The 17,439-nt window shown below is 36.1% G+C and overlaps 1 long non-coding RNA gene across 2 annotated transcripts in view; it reads right to left on the bottom strand.

The window, feature by feature from the left end:
* The window catches only part of LOC141550727 (uncharacterized), a 154,571-nt gene that overhangs the window by 79,100 nt on the left and 58,032 nt on the right, over positions 1–17,439 (bottom strand). The gene's annotated exons all lie outside the window — the stretch shown is intronic.

Consider the following 17,439-nt stretch of genomic DNA (forward strand, 5'->3'; position numbering starts at 1 on the left):
TATTCATTGAAGGGAACTCCCAAATGAGCAACATTATAGATTCATTTAATTAACTTTTGTTGACCTTCTCCCAGCATCTGACACCATGGAATTTCCTTGGTGTCATTTCCCTTGGCATCCTTGACACAGTTAGTTGGTTAGTCATCTAGCGCTTATGAAGTACCTACTACGTGCTAGATGCTGTGCCGAGTATTGGGGATATAAAGAGAAAAAAAAAAATCTTTCTTCTCAAGGAGCTTATAGTTGAATGGAGGAGTATGAATTCCCAAGAGACAGAGAAAGGACACAACATGCAAACAACTATGTACGAACAATATATGTGCAAAATAAATTGGAGATAGTCTAAAAGGAAAGCACTAAGATTAAGGAGAAATGGGAAAGGCGCTTACAAAAAGTGGGACTGTAGTTGAAACTTGAAGGAATCCAGAGATGCCAGGAGGCAGAGATGAGGAAAGAGAATGTTCCAGGGATAGGGGATAGCACAGTAGTCTTCATGGTTTACTCATACATTTCTAATGCTCCTTTCTGTCTCTCAGTGATTCATGCTCTTCCCACTCCTTAAATTTGAATGCTTCTCAAAGTTTTATCTGAGGTCCCATCCCCTCTTATTCTTCTCTCCTCTCTTCTCTTCTCTCTTTTTGTGTCTCTTTTTATGTTGTTCTTTCTGTCTCTATGTCTCTTTTGCTTTTTGAACTATTTCCCATGGTTTCAATTTTTATCTCTCTCCCTGTTAGTCCTCTCTCTCTCCTTTTTTATATATATATATATCCCTTTCTATATCTTTCTGTCTCTATGTCTTTTTTGCTTGTTGAACCATTTCCTATAGAAACACAGAAATATAGAATCTCGAAGTTTGTCTAATCCATATCTAAGTCCTTGGGACATGATGAGAAATTATATTCCAGGTACAGCAGAAAAGACGTTGCAAAGGCACGAAGACATATGAGAGAAACAGAGGGAAGGTCATGTTGACTGAATTAATATAGGATGGAGAATAATATTCAGTGAGGCTGGAGAGAAGGCTGGGGCCAAGTTTTGAAAAGCTTTAAAAGCTAAACAGAGTAGTTTGTATTTTATTCTATAGGAAATATGGAACCACTAGAGTTATTTGTTACTGTTATTTTTTAATGGGGATGGAGATGGGTCGTGATTGAACATATATAATTCATATTAAATTGCTTACTGTCTCAGGGAGGGAGAAAGTGAGGGAGGGAAAGAGAAAATTTGGAACTAAAAAGATATTTTAATAATTAAAATTGTCTTTACATGTAACTGAGGGAAAATAAAATATTACTCAAAAATTAAAAAAAATAAATAAATAGGGGACTGGATTTGAACTCAGGAACATAAGTCTGTATCCAATGTTCTATCTCCACTGTATCACATAACTGTATGGTACGTACATACATACACACATGAAAAGGATTAAGTAATTTCTCCATGTTCAATTATGAGATCTTCCTGATACTAAAGCGAGCAGTAAATCTATTACACTGTATCCTACTACTTTACTACAATTTTTCCTAAGATACTCTCTATAAGCAATCACATTGTGTTTACTTTTTTTTTTTACTTGATTATGAATATTTGTTACAAGAGATTTTTTTTTTCTTTCCTCTTGGTTAATTAAGGAGGGCACTCAGAAGAGACACCTCTCTAGGCTATCCCTCTTCTTTCAGTCAACCAGCAATATTCCTGTGGCTCCTCCTTGACTCCTCACTCTCATCCACCTATCCAATTATCAAATCTTGTGACTTCTCTCTCCATGACATCTCTCATTTAGTCTCCTTCTCTTTATTCACATGTAGGATTTTACCCAAACTCACCTGGATTATTGAAATGGTCTTCTCTTTGGTCATTTTCTCTCCAGGGAAGGGGAAGCTCCCACCTCCTGAAACAGGTCATTTTACTTCTGGTAACCTCTAATCTTTAGTAGGTTTTTCCTGACATCAAATTGAAAAGTGTTTCTTTGCAACTTTTACTCTGAGCTCTTAGGGTTGCCTTCTGGGAACTAAACATAACAAATAAATTCTTTTTTCACCTTTCAAATACTCAAAGACAGTTGTCATATCTCCTACAAATTTTCTCTTCTCTGACCTAAGAACTAAAGCATGAGCTTAGAACTTTTCTGACATAGCCCACACAGGTACTAATAAGTATGATTTTTTTATTATATGAGATGTTCAAATTTTCCTGTCTGAAAACAGCATCACAACATTTATATAGAACTTAACTCATTTGGTCCTCACAACAATCCTCAGAGGTAGGTACTAGTATTGTTCCCATTTTACAGATGAGGAAATTGAAACAGATTGTAACTTGCCCCAGGTCACACATCTAATAGGTATCTGAGACTAGAAACATCTCTGAAACTGTAACTTATGTCAACAGGGAAATGATTTAACATATAACTATCCATTTTACATATAGTTATGCCCATGTAAATCACCAGAAGTGGGCAGCATCCTTCTGGTTTGACAAGTCTCAGAAAAGTCTCTGTCATATCTTGGATACATGCCCTAAGAAGACAAATGTCCTATTGTTGGTATCAGTTTGACCAATATCTGACTCAATGTTCTTTAGAAAGAAATCATTAACTCATTAGACCACTGCTTGCTCACCTGAGAGTTCCAAACTTTAACCTGAATTATTAATTTGTTCTCTACCATTTTGTTGAGTATGCAAATCCATAAAACAATAATTCAAGCTCTTATTTGGAGTATTTGTCACTTTTCAAAACATAAATGCTCATGCTGAAAATTTGACAATCTCTCTCCCAAGTCAGTACAAGTTATCACCAGCACATGACTGCTCTGAGGCATTGTCCTCTTCCATATAGCCTGTATAGTTTTCATTTCATAAATTAAAAAGAAAATTTTAAAAGAAAAATAATATATAATGTATATAATCCCTCTATGGAAAGGAATTTATCACAGATCCTTGAATACTAGATTGGCAGCAATGTCAAAGTAGTTTATCAGTCCCATGTTAGAGTAAGCAATGGTCTAGCATGGGCCTGTCTGTATCACAGCCCATACTGGTGGCCCTTCATGCTATCCATTCTGCCATCTACTTCCAATGTTGTTACATTGGAACTTTAGTGCCAGAACCCACTGAAGCCCCCCTCAGCCAAAGAAAACCACTAACTCTTGTGGTAGAGCCAATTTTTCCTATACTGGGGTATATCAATAACATACTACACTAAGTTTTGGACCCACAGGAATGTTTATTTCAGGATTATTGTTTATTTATCTATGCTTCCTCTCTCCCTCTCCCCACTCCTCAAAAGAAAGGGAGGAAATAAGTATTTATATAGTATATGCTATGTGCTAGGCACTGAATAAAATTAGTATTTTATCTCATCACAACAACCCAGGCAAGTAAATGATCATTTTATCCCCATTTATTATTTATTTACAAACAGAAGTTAAATGACTTCACAAGGGTCACACAGCAAGTGTCTAGTGCCAAATTTGAACTCAGATCCTCCTGACTCCAGGCCTAGAGTTTTATCCATTGTACTAGTGAGCTTCCTCGCAGAAGCATAAAGAATTACGAGATGGCTACCATTCTGAATAAAAAAATAGAAAAGTAATTTTAAAGTCCTGAACATCATCAACTAAAATAACTTAATCGAAAAGCTGTTCTACAAAAATTTTAAAATAAATTGTCCAGTGTTCACTTTGAATTTCAACAAAGTGGCATATTTGTTTAGTTATTCTGAGTTTCCATCATGAATCTTTTTTTCTATTTATTCTCATTGACTTTTCCTCTTCTTTGATCATATTTAGCATTCTTAGCACTGTCTCTCTGTTTCTGCTATTTTTTACTTTGCATTTTTCCATATTCCTCCCCCAAAAATATTACTTTGTATTCTTTCATACTTATCATCTTAATTACATTTAGTATTCAATTACATTAACCTACTACAATTTATTTAATTTATTATTGAAAAATTAAACTGCTTCCATTTTTTGTTATTACAAATAACTACTTAGTCTATTTCCAAAGATAATTAGGAAAAAGGAAAAAGAACTTCTATGTTCTAAGATGTTTATAGCAGCTCTCTTTGTGATAGCAAAGAACTTGAAATTGCAGAGATGCCCATCATTTGGGCAATGGCTAAACACATTGTGACATATGATTGTGATGGAATACTACTCTCTTATTAAAAATGATGAGCTCAGTGATGTTTAAAAAAACACGTATGTTGTTCTTGCATGAAACAATGAAAATGTTATATGAGCAGGGCCAAAAGAACACTGTATACAGTAACAACAATATTGTTTTAAGAACAACTTTGAACAAATAAGTTATTCTGATTTAAATACCCAAATTAACTATAAAGAACATATGAAGAAAGATGCTATCTGTATCCAGAGAAAGAACTGAAAAATGCAAGTATGCCTGTAATAATTTTATATACATATACATGCATATGTATGTATGTAAAGTTATATACATATATATATATGTATATAATTATTCTACACATACTTCTATTTTTCAGTTATATCTTGTTAGGATTACTAAGTGAGAACTCAGGTTTTCTGGACAATTACAAGGTGAGAACTCAGGTTGACTTGATAGAGGGGGCAAGCTCATTGGCTGGGGTGGTTCTTCCCAGAAGCCCTTGCATTATCCCACGCCCATTCTCTGGGAGAATAAAAGAGAGGACTCCCAGAGATAAAAAGAAGACTCTGAATTGCATCAGGCTTGACGGGGCTCTCTGCAGGAAGGGAAGTCACTTCTTTGGACAAGAGTTAACAGCAACTGCCTGGAGACAACGGTTCATTACAGGAAGAAGAATCTGTCGGAGAGATTTGAGTAGAAGACACAGCAGATCTCTTCCCAGAGAGCGATCCAGCAGCTTCTAGAGACAACAGCTCACTACAATATCTCTGGATGCAGATAGTGTCTTTCTTCATATGTCCTTCACAAATGTGTATGTGTGAAGGACATATGTGTGTTTGTGTGAATATACACTTATATCTATTTTTGCCTAATCTCTAGAGAGGGCAGCGAAGGAGAAGAGAGAGAAGGGGAAAAAAAAAAAAAAAAAAAGAAAGAAAATTACATGATAGTTTTTTGTCTGTTTGAAGGATTCTCCATTTAAATAAAAAACATCACCATATTCTTGGAAATTACATGTCTACATCAGTGAAGTTTGAAAAATATTCTTTAAGGTTAGCTCTCTATTCAATTATTTAAAAAAAATAAAAAATAAATTAAAAAAAAACTTTCTTTAATATTATCTGAACTGAAGTTTGTAGGACACATAGGATCATTGTGACCTCACAGAATCCACCAAGAAGAAAAGGAAAGCATGGTATGTGATACTGGGGTAAAGATTAGAGAAGAAAGAGATTACACATAATATAGCTGAAATAGCAACTTACATTTATGAATATATCATCTAAACCTTACAGTAGAATAATAGATCAAATATAATCCTTAATTTACATGTTTGAGACTAAGATTCAGAGGTATAAAATGAGATTTGTTCAGTCACAGGATTATAAAGTAATAGAAATACCCAGATTTTTCTTTATTGCATATGTAAAAAAAAAATGTTTTATGGAGAAAAGTATTCAGTTATTCAACTTGAGATACCAGTAATATATTTCTCTTATTGGGCCAAAGGAAAACTATGTCAATTTTCCTCTTTCATCAGCCAGATGGTGAATATTAGGAGTCTGGAGTGAGGAATGGAAAATAAACTGAGAATTTGGGGATAGAAGGTACAAAGAATGAGGCATGAGGAACCAGAAGGGCAAAAATCTCCTGACACTAACAAATCTGGCAGATACTTCTGGGTTCTGAGATGACTCCAAAGTCATTGTTTCTTTTCTTTTGTAAACCTTGGAGATTAATTTCCTTATTTACATTTCTATTTTTTTTTAAAGGCAATTAAGTGACTTATCCAAGGGCAAATAGCTAATAACTGAATAACTAGTAACTGAGTCTTCAAATTGAGTTTGAACTCATGACTTCCTGATTCCAGGGCTTATGCTCTATCCACTGAGCCACCTAGCTGCCTCCATTTCTACTTTGGACTAGAGTTTTAAAATATTCCTCCTGTTCTTTTTCACTCTAGAACCACTTTTCTGTTCACATAAATCCCATAAGAAATATTTCCATGTAGGCAATGCTAGGTTACTTGGCTATAAGAAAAAATAGAAATGATTCACTTACATTTCAGCAAAAAAGTAAATTCTGGGAATCTTGAGCAATTTCCATAGGAGATAGGTGGAAGCCGGTGGGGGTGGGGGGTGAGGGGGGACTCTGAGGTAAAAATGAAAAAAAGCATTTTCACTGGAGACTAGGATAAACCCAGAATTGATCTGGAAACAACAGCAGGGGAGAAAAAGGAAGAGCAGACTTTGAAATGTGAGTATCTGGTTTGTTTACCCCTCTTCCACCTCAGCAGCATCAGAACTATGGTCTGAAAATTGATTGGATCAAAGTGAAGATGAGACTTAGGTAACAGTTGGTCAAAGGGGGAGAATGAAAAAATTTCCCAATACAAATGGGGCTTCTTATTGTCCCTAGATCAGTTCTTCTGAGGTAACCACAGAGAGCAAAGAACACTCTTAAGCCAGTAAAATAGCCAAGGATTTTTACTTTATCTTATGCTCCAGCTGATGTTTCTCTGAACCAAAAAGTGACCTGGATGGTCAATTTGTTTTGTTTTTAAAAATGCTTAGCACAGAATCCATCACATAGAAGACATAGAATAGATACTTTGGATGTTCTCACAGAAAGCACGAATTAATAATGCACACTGAACCCATGGCAAGGTTTCAGCCTTTTAATGCCACTTAATTATACAACCTATTAGTACAGTTATCCCTTCCACATCACAGGGTTTAGGAATTTAGCACCCAGGCATCCAGAAAATCCATGTAAAAGTTGTTGTCCTTCCCTTCATATCAGAGAAGAAGTCTAAAATACTATGGTGTTAAAAGATAACATGTTAATATTATAGAATACTATCCATATATTTCATGCATTTCTGAGCTTCTAAACTTTTTCTGTTATCTATTGGACTTTGTGCATTGTCTGCAACTTCTACAAAACTCACCCCAAAATTTCTAGTTAATTTCTTATTCCAATTTAAAAGCAATGGGAAAAGTCGTTATATGGAGCACTATGTTATTGTTTTTAAAGGTTTTTTTTGTAGTTCAGTTAATATTTCCTTTATGAATTTGGATCCTATAGTATTTAGAGCATATAAAGTTATTACTGTTATTGGTTAGTAAGCCAAACAACAGTCTATGGTTTCTTTTATTTTAATGTAGATTCCCTATTATCCCTTTTATTTTCTGACTCAGCTTTGTCAGAAAGCATGATTGCAATTTCCACTTTTTTGGATTAACTTTATACATAGTAAATTATTTTCCCATCCCCATAGTTTTATTTTGTATAAATTTTTGTTGTATAAATGTGTTTTAAAAGCAATAGATAATGATTTTGTTTTTTATTTAATATTTATTTTCATATTTTAAATTGTTAGCATTATATGTATATTTTCCTCCATTTGTTTTGAAGGTTGAGGATTTTTTTTCAAGGTATAATTTTTTTTACCTTCTGCTGTAAATACAATATTGTGTTCCTGCAATTAATTTTTGAAGGTATCCTATTCCCAATGGCTCTCTTCCTTTCACAGGTATTTCCCTCTTCCAATTTGTTAACCCTCTCCTTTTGAAGTTTTACTAATTAGTTCCAATTCCTTTTCTGCTTTTATTGTTATTATTTAACTATTCTCTTTTTTCTCTGGCAGTCAAATAGATTCCCCCTTCCTCTTCTGCTCTTCAATTGGTCCTATTCATTATTTTTTTATATGTTGTTTTTCCAGAAAGGGTTTCTCTCACTCTCTGCATTATTCATCTTTTCTTTCTTTCTGATCTAAGCCCTTATTTTCTGATTTAGCCTCTATATCTATGTAGCCTTTCTCTATTCTCTGCATTCCTTATGAAATCATAAATTCTAAGAAATCCAGTTCTGGATTTTTCTTGATAGTTTCTTGTTGGCAGTTTCTTGGCATTGCCTTTCAAAGATTCTCCTTTTCCATTGTGCCTTACTCTAAGAACACGGACAATTTCTACATGAAGCAGATGAAACACTTTGATGTATAGGGAACCTTCCCCCTATAACCACTATTTTTCTGATTTTGCAACCCACCACACCTTCTCCTTAGTTACTTTCTTTTCTCAATTTGATTCAAAATCTCCTCCATGGGCCCATCTCCTCCCTGGAGCCAGTTGTTCCCAAGATATTGAAATCCCTCCGTTCCAAGGAAGAACAAGTGGTCTTTCTAACCAAATCCCCATCTCCGTTCAAAGAAATTATTTCTTCACCCATAGAAATCATCAGCGAAACCACTTCTCATTACTAAAGTAAGACCTTTCTCCTTTCCTTCTTCCTTTTCAATCTTTTTCCTCAACTCCTCTCCCACTCCCCTACAGGTTCCTCCTAGAATAGTCAGTTACCTTCCCTGCGTTGCTAACTCTGGATTTACACACCACACATTCCCCTCTTCCCTTTTCATTCATTCTCCCATTTTTTTGTTTTTCAGTTGTGTGACTCCATTGGGATTTTCTTGGCAAAGATACTGGAACAATTTGCCATTTCCTTCTGCAGCTCCTGAAGTAACTGAGGCAAACAGAAGTAACTCACTTTAAAAAGAAGAAGAAGAAGAAGAAGAAGAAGAAGAAGAAGAAGAAGAAGAAGAAGAAGAAGAAGAAGAAGAAGAAGTAACTCACTTATTCAGGGTCACTACCTACTAAGTATCTGAAGCTAAAATTTGTCACTTCACTGTGCCATCTAGATTTCCATTTTGTAATGTAGTCCCACAAAAAAAAAAAAAAAAAAAAAAAAAAAAAAGCATTGATTCACCTGTAGGGAGGGTATCACCAAGTTGTGTCTATAATGCCTCTTAGCTGTTACTTCTAGCTGTCTTCTATCTTCACTCCTGTCTCTGTGTACATTTAGGAAGAAATCTCTTATTGATCTCTGTTTGGGCTGTCCTTGACTGCTGCACTTATTCATTCCTCCTGAATTATTATTATTTGGAATATTTGAACAGCAAATAATACTTCAGGTCTAATTTTTTTTAATGTACCAAATTTTTTTTTATTATTGAATGTCTATCATTTTAAACTCATGGTTGAGCTCAGATTTGTAGGTTAAGACACCATGAACTGTATCCTTAGCTCTCTTGCTTTTGGGGATTCATTATTCCATTCCCTCTTGCAATTTCTAACGGGTGCAAAATAGTTTTGTATCATTTAGGTTTCTTTTCTTTTATATTTGAAGAACTTTCATCTTTTGGCTTTGAATTGAATTACTAATTATTACTAATTACTAATAGAATTACTAAATTCTACTAATAGAATTACTAAATCTAACCATTCTATATCTTGGAGTTTGGAACCTTTAAGGTTTTGTTGTTTTGTTTATTTGTTTGTTTTTCTGAAAGTTTCTTCTTTTTCAATTTTTTCAATTGGCATTTCATTCTCTATGTACAGAAATTTTGACAGCTCCTTATATTAGTTCCTTCATCATACTGTTAATTTTTCTTTTCTCCTTCATGTTCTTCTTTGAAATCTGTGATCCTTAGATTGTCTCTATGTAACCTTTCTTCAAGGTTAGTATGTTTTGCTTACATGGTAGAAATATTTTCTTTTAATGTTATTGTTTTATCTTTTCTTCTGTATTGTCCTTCACTTCAGTGTTTTTGCATTCCTAGATAATGTTCTCTTTTTTGTTACTTTTGTGAAATTTGCCATTGTAGATTGCAATTTCTCTAGTCTCATTATTTTTGCTACACAGGTCATAAATTCTGCTCTCATAATTCTCATTTCTTTTTTGTTTTTTTGTTTTGTTTTGTTTTTGGTTTTTTTGCTGAGGCTGTTGGGATTAAGTGATTTACTCAGGGTCACAGCTAGAAAGTGTTAATTGTCTGAGATCAGGTTTGAACTCAGATCCTCCTGACTTCAGGGCCACTGCACCACCTAACTGTCCCCTCATTTCTCTTTTAAACCACTCAAGAATAGCATATCATGTTTCCTTATTCTCAAATTCCACAGGGCTTTCGGCCTTCTCAAATGTAATTATTTTTCCTTTATTTTGCAGTTTTTATTCATAGATGTTTCAACCACTTTCCTGGGTTTGAAAGCCATATTTCTTTCTACTGTTGTTGTCTTTTTGTTTTTTTATCTGCTTATATTCAAAGTCTTTGAGTTTTTATCTTCCTGCTAGCTTCAGTCTTCTCCAATAAACTGGGAAAGCATTTTTACAGATTCTATTTCAAGCCTAAAGGTCTCATTTCCAAAATATATAGAGAATTGACTCTAATTTATAAGAAATCAAGCCATTCTCCAATTGATAAATGGTCAAAGGATATGAACAAACAATTTTCAGATGAAGAAATTGAAACTATTTCTACTCATATGAAAAGGTGCTCCAAATCATTATTAATCAGAGAAATACAAATTAAAACAATTCTGAGATACCACTACACACTTCTCAGACTGGCTAAGATGACAGGAAAAGATGATGAATGTTGTAGGGGATGTGGGAAAACTGGGACACTGATGCACTGTTGGTGGAGTTGTGAACGGATCCAGTCATTCTGGAGAGCAATTTGGAATTATACGCAAAAAGTTATCAAACTTTTGATCCAAAAGTGTTACTACTAGGCTTATACCCCAAGGAAATATTAAAGAAGGGAAAGGGACCTGTATGTGCCAAAATGTTTGTGGCAGCTCTTTTTTGTAGTGGCCAGAAACTGGAAATTGAATGAATGCCCATCAATTGGAGAATGATTGGGTAAATTATGGTATATGAAAGTTATGAAATATTATTGTTCTATAAGAAATGACCAGCAGTATGAATACAAAGAGGCCTGGAGAGACTGATGCTGAGTGAAATGAGCAGGACCAGGAGATACACAACAACAACAATACTATATGAGGATCAACTCTGATGGAAGTAGCTCTCTTTGGCAATGAGAGGATCCAAATCAGTTCCAATTGATCAGTGATGAACAGAATCAGCTACACCCAGCAAAAGAAAACTGGGAAATTAGTGTGGACCACAATATAACATTTCCAGGTTATTTTTATTTTCTTTCTCAATCGGATTTCTCTTATGCAACAAGATAACTGTATATTTATATATACATATGTATATATATGTATATATATACATATATTGTATTTAATTTATACTTTAACATGTTTAACATGTATGGGACTATCTGCCATCTAGAAGAGGGAGTGGAGGGAAGGAGGGGAAAAGTTGGAATAGAAGTGTTTGCAAGGGTCAACGTTGAAAAATTACCTATGCATGTTTAGTCAATAAAAAACTATAATTTTTTAAAAATAAACATTTGAGAAAGGGGGGGAATGTTGTCTTCTCCCCCATTCCCCACCCCCATTCCTTCTGTCCTTATTTTGACTCTCTTATTTTTATCTGATGATAGGTTCCTTGAGGGACAAATCTCAAAATGTCTCAGCTTCTTCCTACACTAGGCAATTCAGCCTAAGTTTGTCCCCCAAATGACTTTTCAGTGAACCTAGATACTGAATGCTTTCCTTCAGGGTTAATGGAATGGAACTGCAGGATGGAGGTAGACACCCATATCCCTCTCCTTTCCACCACACACACACATACTGTGCCCTGTCCAAATGTACTGCCCTGCTCCCTCTGTTCCTCAGTTCTCTGGCCAGGCACTGGCAATTCAGAGGACTGCCATGCTGATGCTATGGGGTTGATTTTTATCATATGTGTCTCTGAGACTCTAGGAGAAGATAGCATCAGGTAGGAGAAGGGATGTGGTGCTGAGTTCTATTTCAAGCTCAGATATCTTTTCTCTGTGTTTCTGGTTTTTCTGAAGCACTAGCTATGTGACCCCAGTAACCTTTATACAGAACACTACAAAGATTCATTGGCTATCTGTCCAGGCCAGCACAGGCTTCTCTAGCCTAGAACCCAGATCTCCATGGTCCTGGAAAGAGAGAGAAATGAGTGGATGGCTGGGTTTTGTTAGGGATCCCTGTGGAGCAGAAGCACAAGTGGGGAAGGAATGATGAGAAAGTTTGGGGTAGACATCAGTTCAAGAATTTCTTTGTTGTTTTTTTTTTTAATATTCTTTTGGATTCTGGATATCCTAAAGTATGGAGAAAACTGAAGTTTCTTTAGCATTAGCACATAATTTCTGTTCTGGAGAAGTTTGAGAAGTCTAAGGAATCAAAGAAAATATCAAGCATTCCTCTTATTTATCAATGGAATTCTCTAGTACATGGTTCTCAAAGACTCAGAGCCCATTTATATCTCTCTCTAGTGAATAAATGCCCACAGAAAAAATATTTTTTTTAATCCCTTTGATTCTCTATATGATTCTTCTGGTGTTCAGTCATATAAGCATGACAGTAGCTCCATGGCTTGAGGCAGTGAAAGGCATTAGGCCATCCATTCACTCAAGGGATCCACATCCTTCATATTGCTTTTCCCCCAATTCAACTATGATGAGATCAGTCCAATCCAATCCATTAAACTAGTCAAATGTTCTAGGGCATGCCTGACTCAGGCCAATCTGGTGGCTCAGGAAATGAATCACTCAGACTAAGTAACATTTAACAAAAGGTTTACTTAACAATAGTATGTAAAGAATATTCATCAAGGACAGAACATTGATTTGGGTATGATTTCTTAGCTTCTGATTTTTCCAAGGTGTCATGCAAGTGAGATCTTATGTCAAGCTTGATAAGCAAATTGATTCCATCTTTGTCTTCCCCTTCACTGGACTTGTATACTTAAATGATCAGGGGAGAGAGAGAACAAGTCCTTATTAAGCACTTACTATGAGCCAAGCATTAACAAATATTATCTCGTTTGATCCTCACAACAACCCAGGGAGGTAGATGTTATTATAAGCCCCCTTTTTACATTTGAGAAAACTTAAGCAGATAAAGATTAAGTGATTTGCCCACAGTCACACAACTCAGTAAGCATCTGAGGGAGGATTTAAACTCAGATTTTCCTGGTACTAAATCCAAGATTTTATCCACTATGCCACCTAGCTACTTATAGAACAAGATTCTGTATCCTCACCCTTTAGGCATCAAGGATATTTCGCTATATTTTAAGGACAAACTAGCCTGTCTGGTTGGAGTGCTTGTGGATGTTATTCCTGTAACATATATAGGGTAGCAGTAGTCAGATCACTATCTTGAGCACAGAAGTTTGCTTGTTTGTTTATTTTGATCCTGATGTGTGATTTCTTGAGTATAGGGAGCTTCTTCCCATGCAAAGTTCCTCTGCTGATTTACCTTTTGAAGTTGAGTAAAGAAATCCCCTATGAGCATTCTTAAGCATTTACACAACATGCCAAACTGTGATAAGCACTGGGAATACACAGGCAAAAATGAGTCTACTCTCAAGGAGCTCATAGTCTAATGGGAGACAGAGAATGCCAAGAAACCTTGTGTTGCTGAGTCAGTCATGTCCAATTCATTGTGACCCCACAATTTGAGGGGGGGATTTGGCAAAGATACTGGAATTATTTACCATTTCCTTCTCCAGTTCATGTTTTAGATGAGGAAACTGAAGTAAGCAGGGTTAAATGACTTATTACAGGGTCACACAGTTTGTAAGTATCTCATGTTAGATTGAAGTCATGACTAGACCCATTGCTCTATCCACTTCACCATCTACCTGCCCAACAACATACAGTCAGGATCAATTATAGATATAAGCAGAAGAAAGGTACCAAAATTAAGGGGGATTCATAAAGACTTCTTAAAGAAATTGGCTTTTAGTTGAAACTTGTAGTCTCAGAAATCAGGAGATTGGGAAAAGGGGAATGAGAGTTCTAAGAGTGGGGACAACCAGTAAAAATGCAAAAGAGGTGGAATGTGACGCTTGAGAAACAAGGGTTCCGTGACACAAGATCAAGCATACGGAGGGAGTCTGGTATAAAAGGCCTGACACAAGATTAAGCATACGGAGGGAGTCTAGTATAAAAGGCCTGGAAAGGGAAGAAGAGGCCAAGTTATGAAGGATTTTCAAAGCCAAACAGAAGATTTTATTTTTCGATCCTTGGAGTAATAGGGAACCACAGGAGTTGATTGAATAGTGGGGTGATAGTGATATGGTCAGACCCACATTTTAAGAAAATCAATATGAGTGAAGGATAAATTGGAGTGGAGAGTGCCAAAAAGCCATTGAAAAAGTCTAAATGAGAGATGGTAAAAGCCTGTATCAGGGTAGTAGCAGTGTCAGAAAAGACAATTTAATAGATAAGGAAACGTATCTTCTTCCCCAAAGGGCACAAGAGTTTTGCTTTCAAAGTGATACTATTCCACATATGAGCTGAGTCATCAGAGTTTCTCAATTTATTGTTTTTTCAATTGGATTCTACTTCATCTAACATTCAAGGTCCTCCACAATCTAAAGGGCACACCAATTTTATCTCTGGGGTGGGGTAAAGATGAAATGATTGAGGAAACACTGAGGTTTCAGCTTCAACATACAAATGTATTAACCAATGCATGCCAGTTGCTTAACAAATCAGTTCCAGTAATTGCACATATTTAACCTATAGTGGATTGCTTACTGTCTTGGAGAGGGGAGAAGGGGAGAGAAGGGAAGAAAATTTTGAAACACAAGATTCTGCAAAGATGAATGAAAACTATCTTTGCATGTATTTGTAAAAATAAAATAATTTTTTTATAAATCAGTTCCCAATCTTTCAGCTTTGACAATGGACCCCTGAATACAGAGGAGACAGACTTTTATGAATTAAAAATGATTTATCCAATAAGACCAAATAATTAAAATAAAATTAACCAGGATACAAAATTAGGTATGTGATTTCTAATTGGAGAAAAGATTAGGGACTTTACAAATTAAGAGGGGGAGATCAAACAGATGCAATTCTCTGAAATCAGAACAATAGTTGTCCCACTCCTCCCAAGTGTCTATCTATATTCAATCAAAGGAACATGAAAACAATAACTTAGTGACTGGTACAGGGCCAGTATTCAGATAAAACATATGGGGGCTTAAGACGTATAATTCTGAGAAAACTTTTTTTCTGTCAGTCTTTGGATCTGCTTTTTCTGGTCAGCAAAACCTTAGATCTTTAGTTAAGGATCTCTAAGCAGTAAGTAGAAGTGGTCCAGCTTTCCAACCACACACACTGAGACTCAAATAATGCTTCTCACAACTGAATAAAGTTTTCTCACAAAACAGAAACTGACCTAGTCCCATAATTGAACAGAAAGGGAACTGAGCTAGCTCTACAATTGGAATTAGTGTGGTTCACTCAATTGCCATTGCCACTTGTTCTTCTAATCCCCTCAATTTCCTCATTTCACACTACTACTCATACATTCTAAATTCCAGGGAACTTAGTACAATCTCTGTCAATTAAACAGTTAGCTTTTATTAAGCACTTACTATATGCCAAGTACTATACTATTCATGGGGAATGCAAAGAAAATAAAAATTAAAAAATTAGTATATGCTGAAAAGGAACAGGCAGTCTAGTAGAGAGTGGGGCGGTTGTAGAAGCATACCAACAACTATATACAAATTAGATATTGTTATTCAGTCTTGTCCAATTGCCAAAGACAGTAGAGTGCTTTGCCATTTCTTTCTCCAGCTCATTTGACAGTTGAGGAAACTGAGGCAGATGAAAATTAAGTAACTTGCCTAGGATCACACTGCTAGTAAATATCTGAGTTCAGATTTGAATCCTGGGAGACAAATCTTCCTGACTCCTGACACTCTATCCACTGTAACACCTACCTGCCCCACAAATGAAATATAATTAAGATAAATTGGAGATAATCACATAGTGAAGGAACTATATTTAAAGAAGACAGATTTAGGTTTCTTTCAGAAGGTGGACCTTAAATGAAATTTGAAAGAAGTCAAGAATCAGAGATGAGGAAGAAGAAGATTTCAAGCATGGAAGACAGACAATAAAAATTCGATGGGTAGGGAAATGGAGTGTTGAGCTCAAGAAACACCAAGGAGGCTACCATCACTGGTTCACAGGGTATGTGGAGAGAGTTAGGTATAAGAAATCTGGAAAAGGAGGAAGGGCCAGATTATTAAAACTTTTATAAGACAGGATTTTAAATTTGATCTCTGTGTAGTGGGGAGTCAGTAGAGTTTATCAAATAGTGTGATAATATGGTCAGACCGACATTTTAAGAAAATCAGTCTGGCAGCTTGAATTGAGGATTGAAATGGGGAAAAACAAGGTAAAGAGACCAACCATTAACCTATTTCGATAGTTTAAGGTTAAAGTGATGGGTACCTAAAGCAACATGGTGGCAGTGTCAGAAGAGAGAAGGGGCATTTATAAGAAATGTTGTGAAGGCAGAATTGACAGGACTTGATGACTGACTATAAGAGATGAGAGAGAGAAGTTGAAGGTGACACGTGGGTTTTAAGCATGGGTGAATGGGAGAATGGTAGCCTTGATAGTAGTTAGGAATTTAAGAAGAGGGGAAGGTTTAGAGAGAAAGGAAATGGGTTCAGTTTGGGACACATTAGATTTAACACGTCTATGGGATCCAGTTTAAATGTCTACAAGGTAGTTGGAGATGAAAGACTGAAAGTTAAGAGAGAAGTTGGAGCTGGACAAATTGACTTGAGAGATCTACATAGAGATGATCATTAAAATCATGGGAGGTGGTAAAATTAGTAAGTAAAATGGCAAAGAGAAAAAGAAGACGAGTTAGGACAAAGTCTCGGGGAATAGTCACATGGCAACAAGGAGAACAAGAGCAAGCGCTGTATCATGAAAAACTAGAAAGTATCAAGAAGAGGGTAACTGACAATGTCAAAGGCTACATACACATAACGGTACCAGGAAGGATAATGACTAAGAAAAGGCCGTTCAATTGGATGGGTTTAGATCACTAGCGACTCTGGAGAGAGCAATTTCAGTTGAACGAGGTCTGGTGCAAGGCTGCAAAGAGTAAGAATTGATTTAGAGGAAAGCAAATAGCGGCAACCACTGATAGATGGCTTTCTCACGCTTAGCCACAAAAGGGTCCAGAAGAGATATTGAAGAATAGCGGGTAGAGATGTTTGGGGATAAAGGAGACTCCGGCACTTTTGTAGTCAGTAGCCAATTGATAAGGGGCAGCTGAAGACGGATCTGGGATCGAATGCTGTCCCAACTATATTGAAACCCTCTACCCCCCCCCATACTGCATTGACTCAGCTCCAGCGCTACCTGGTACAAGGACGCCTGCCTCTGACCCAAACTATACCCAACCTCCCACCTCACCAAGTGGTCAATTAGTCTCTATTTCTCCGGAGCATCTATCTGTATTTTTCCTGCCCACAGCTATCGTCTTCCTTCACAGTTAAGTTCCTTAAGGACTCAGTGTGGATCTTGTAAAGCTACCT

The sequence above is a fragment of the Sminthopsis crassicaudata genome, chromosome 1 (genome assembly GCF_048593235.1).
Source record: "Sminthopsis crassicaudata isolate SCR6 chromosome 1, ASM4859323v1, whole genome shotgun sequence".
NCBI lineage: Eukaryota > Metazoa > Chordata > Mammalia > Dasyuromorphia > Dasyuridae > Sminthopsis > Sminthopsis crassicaudata.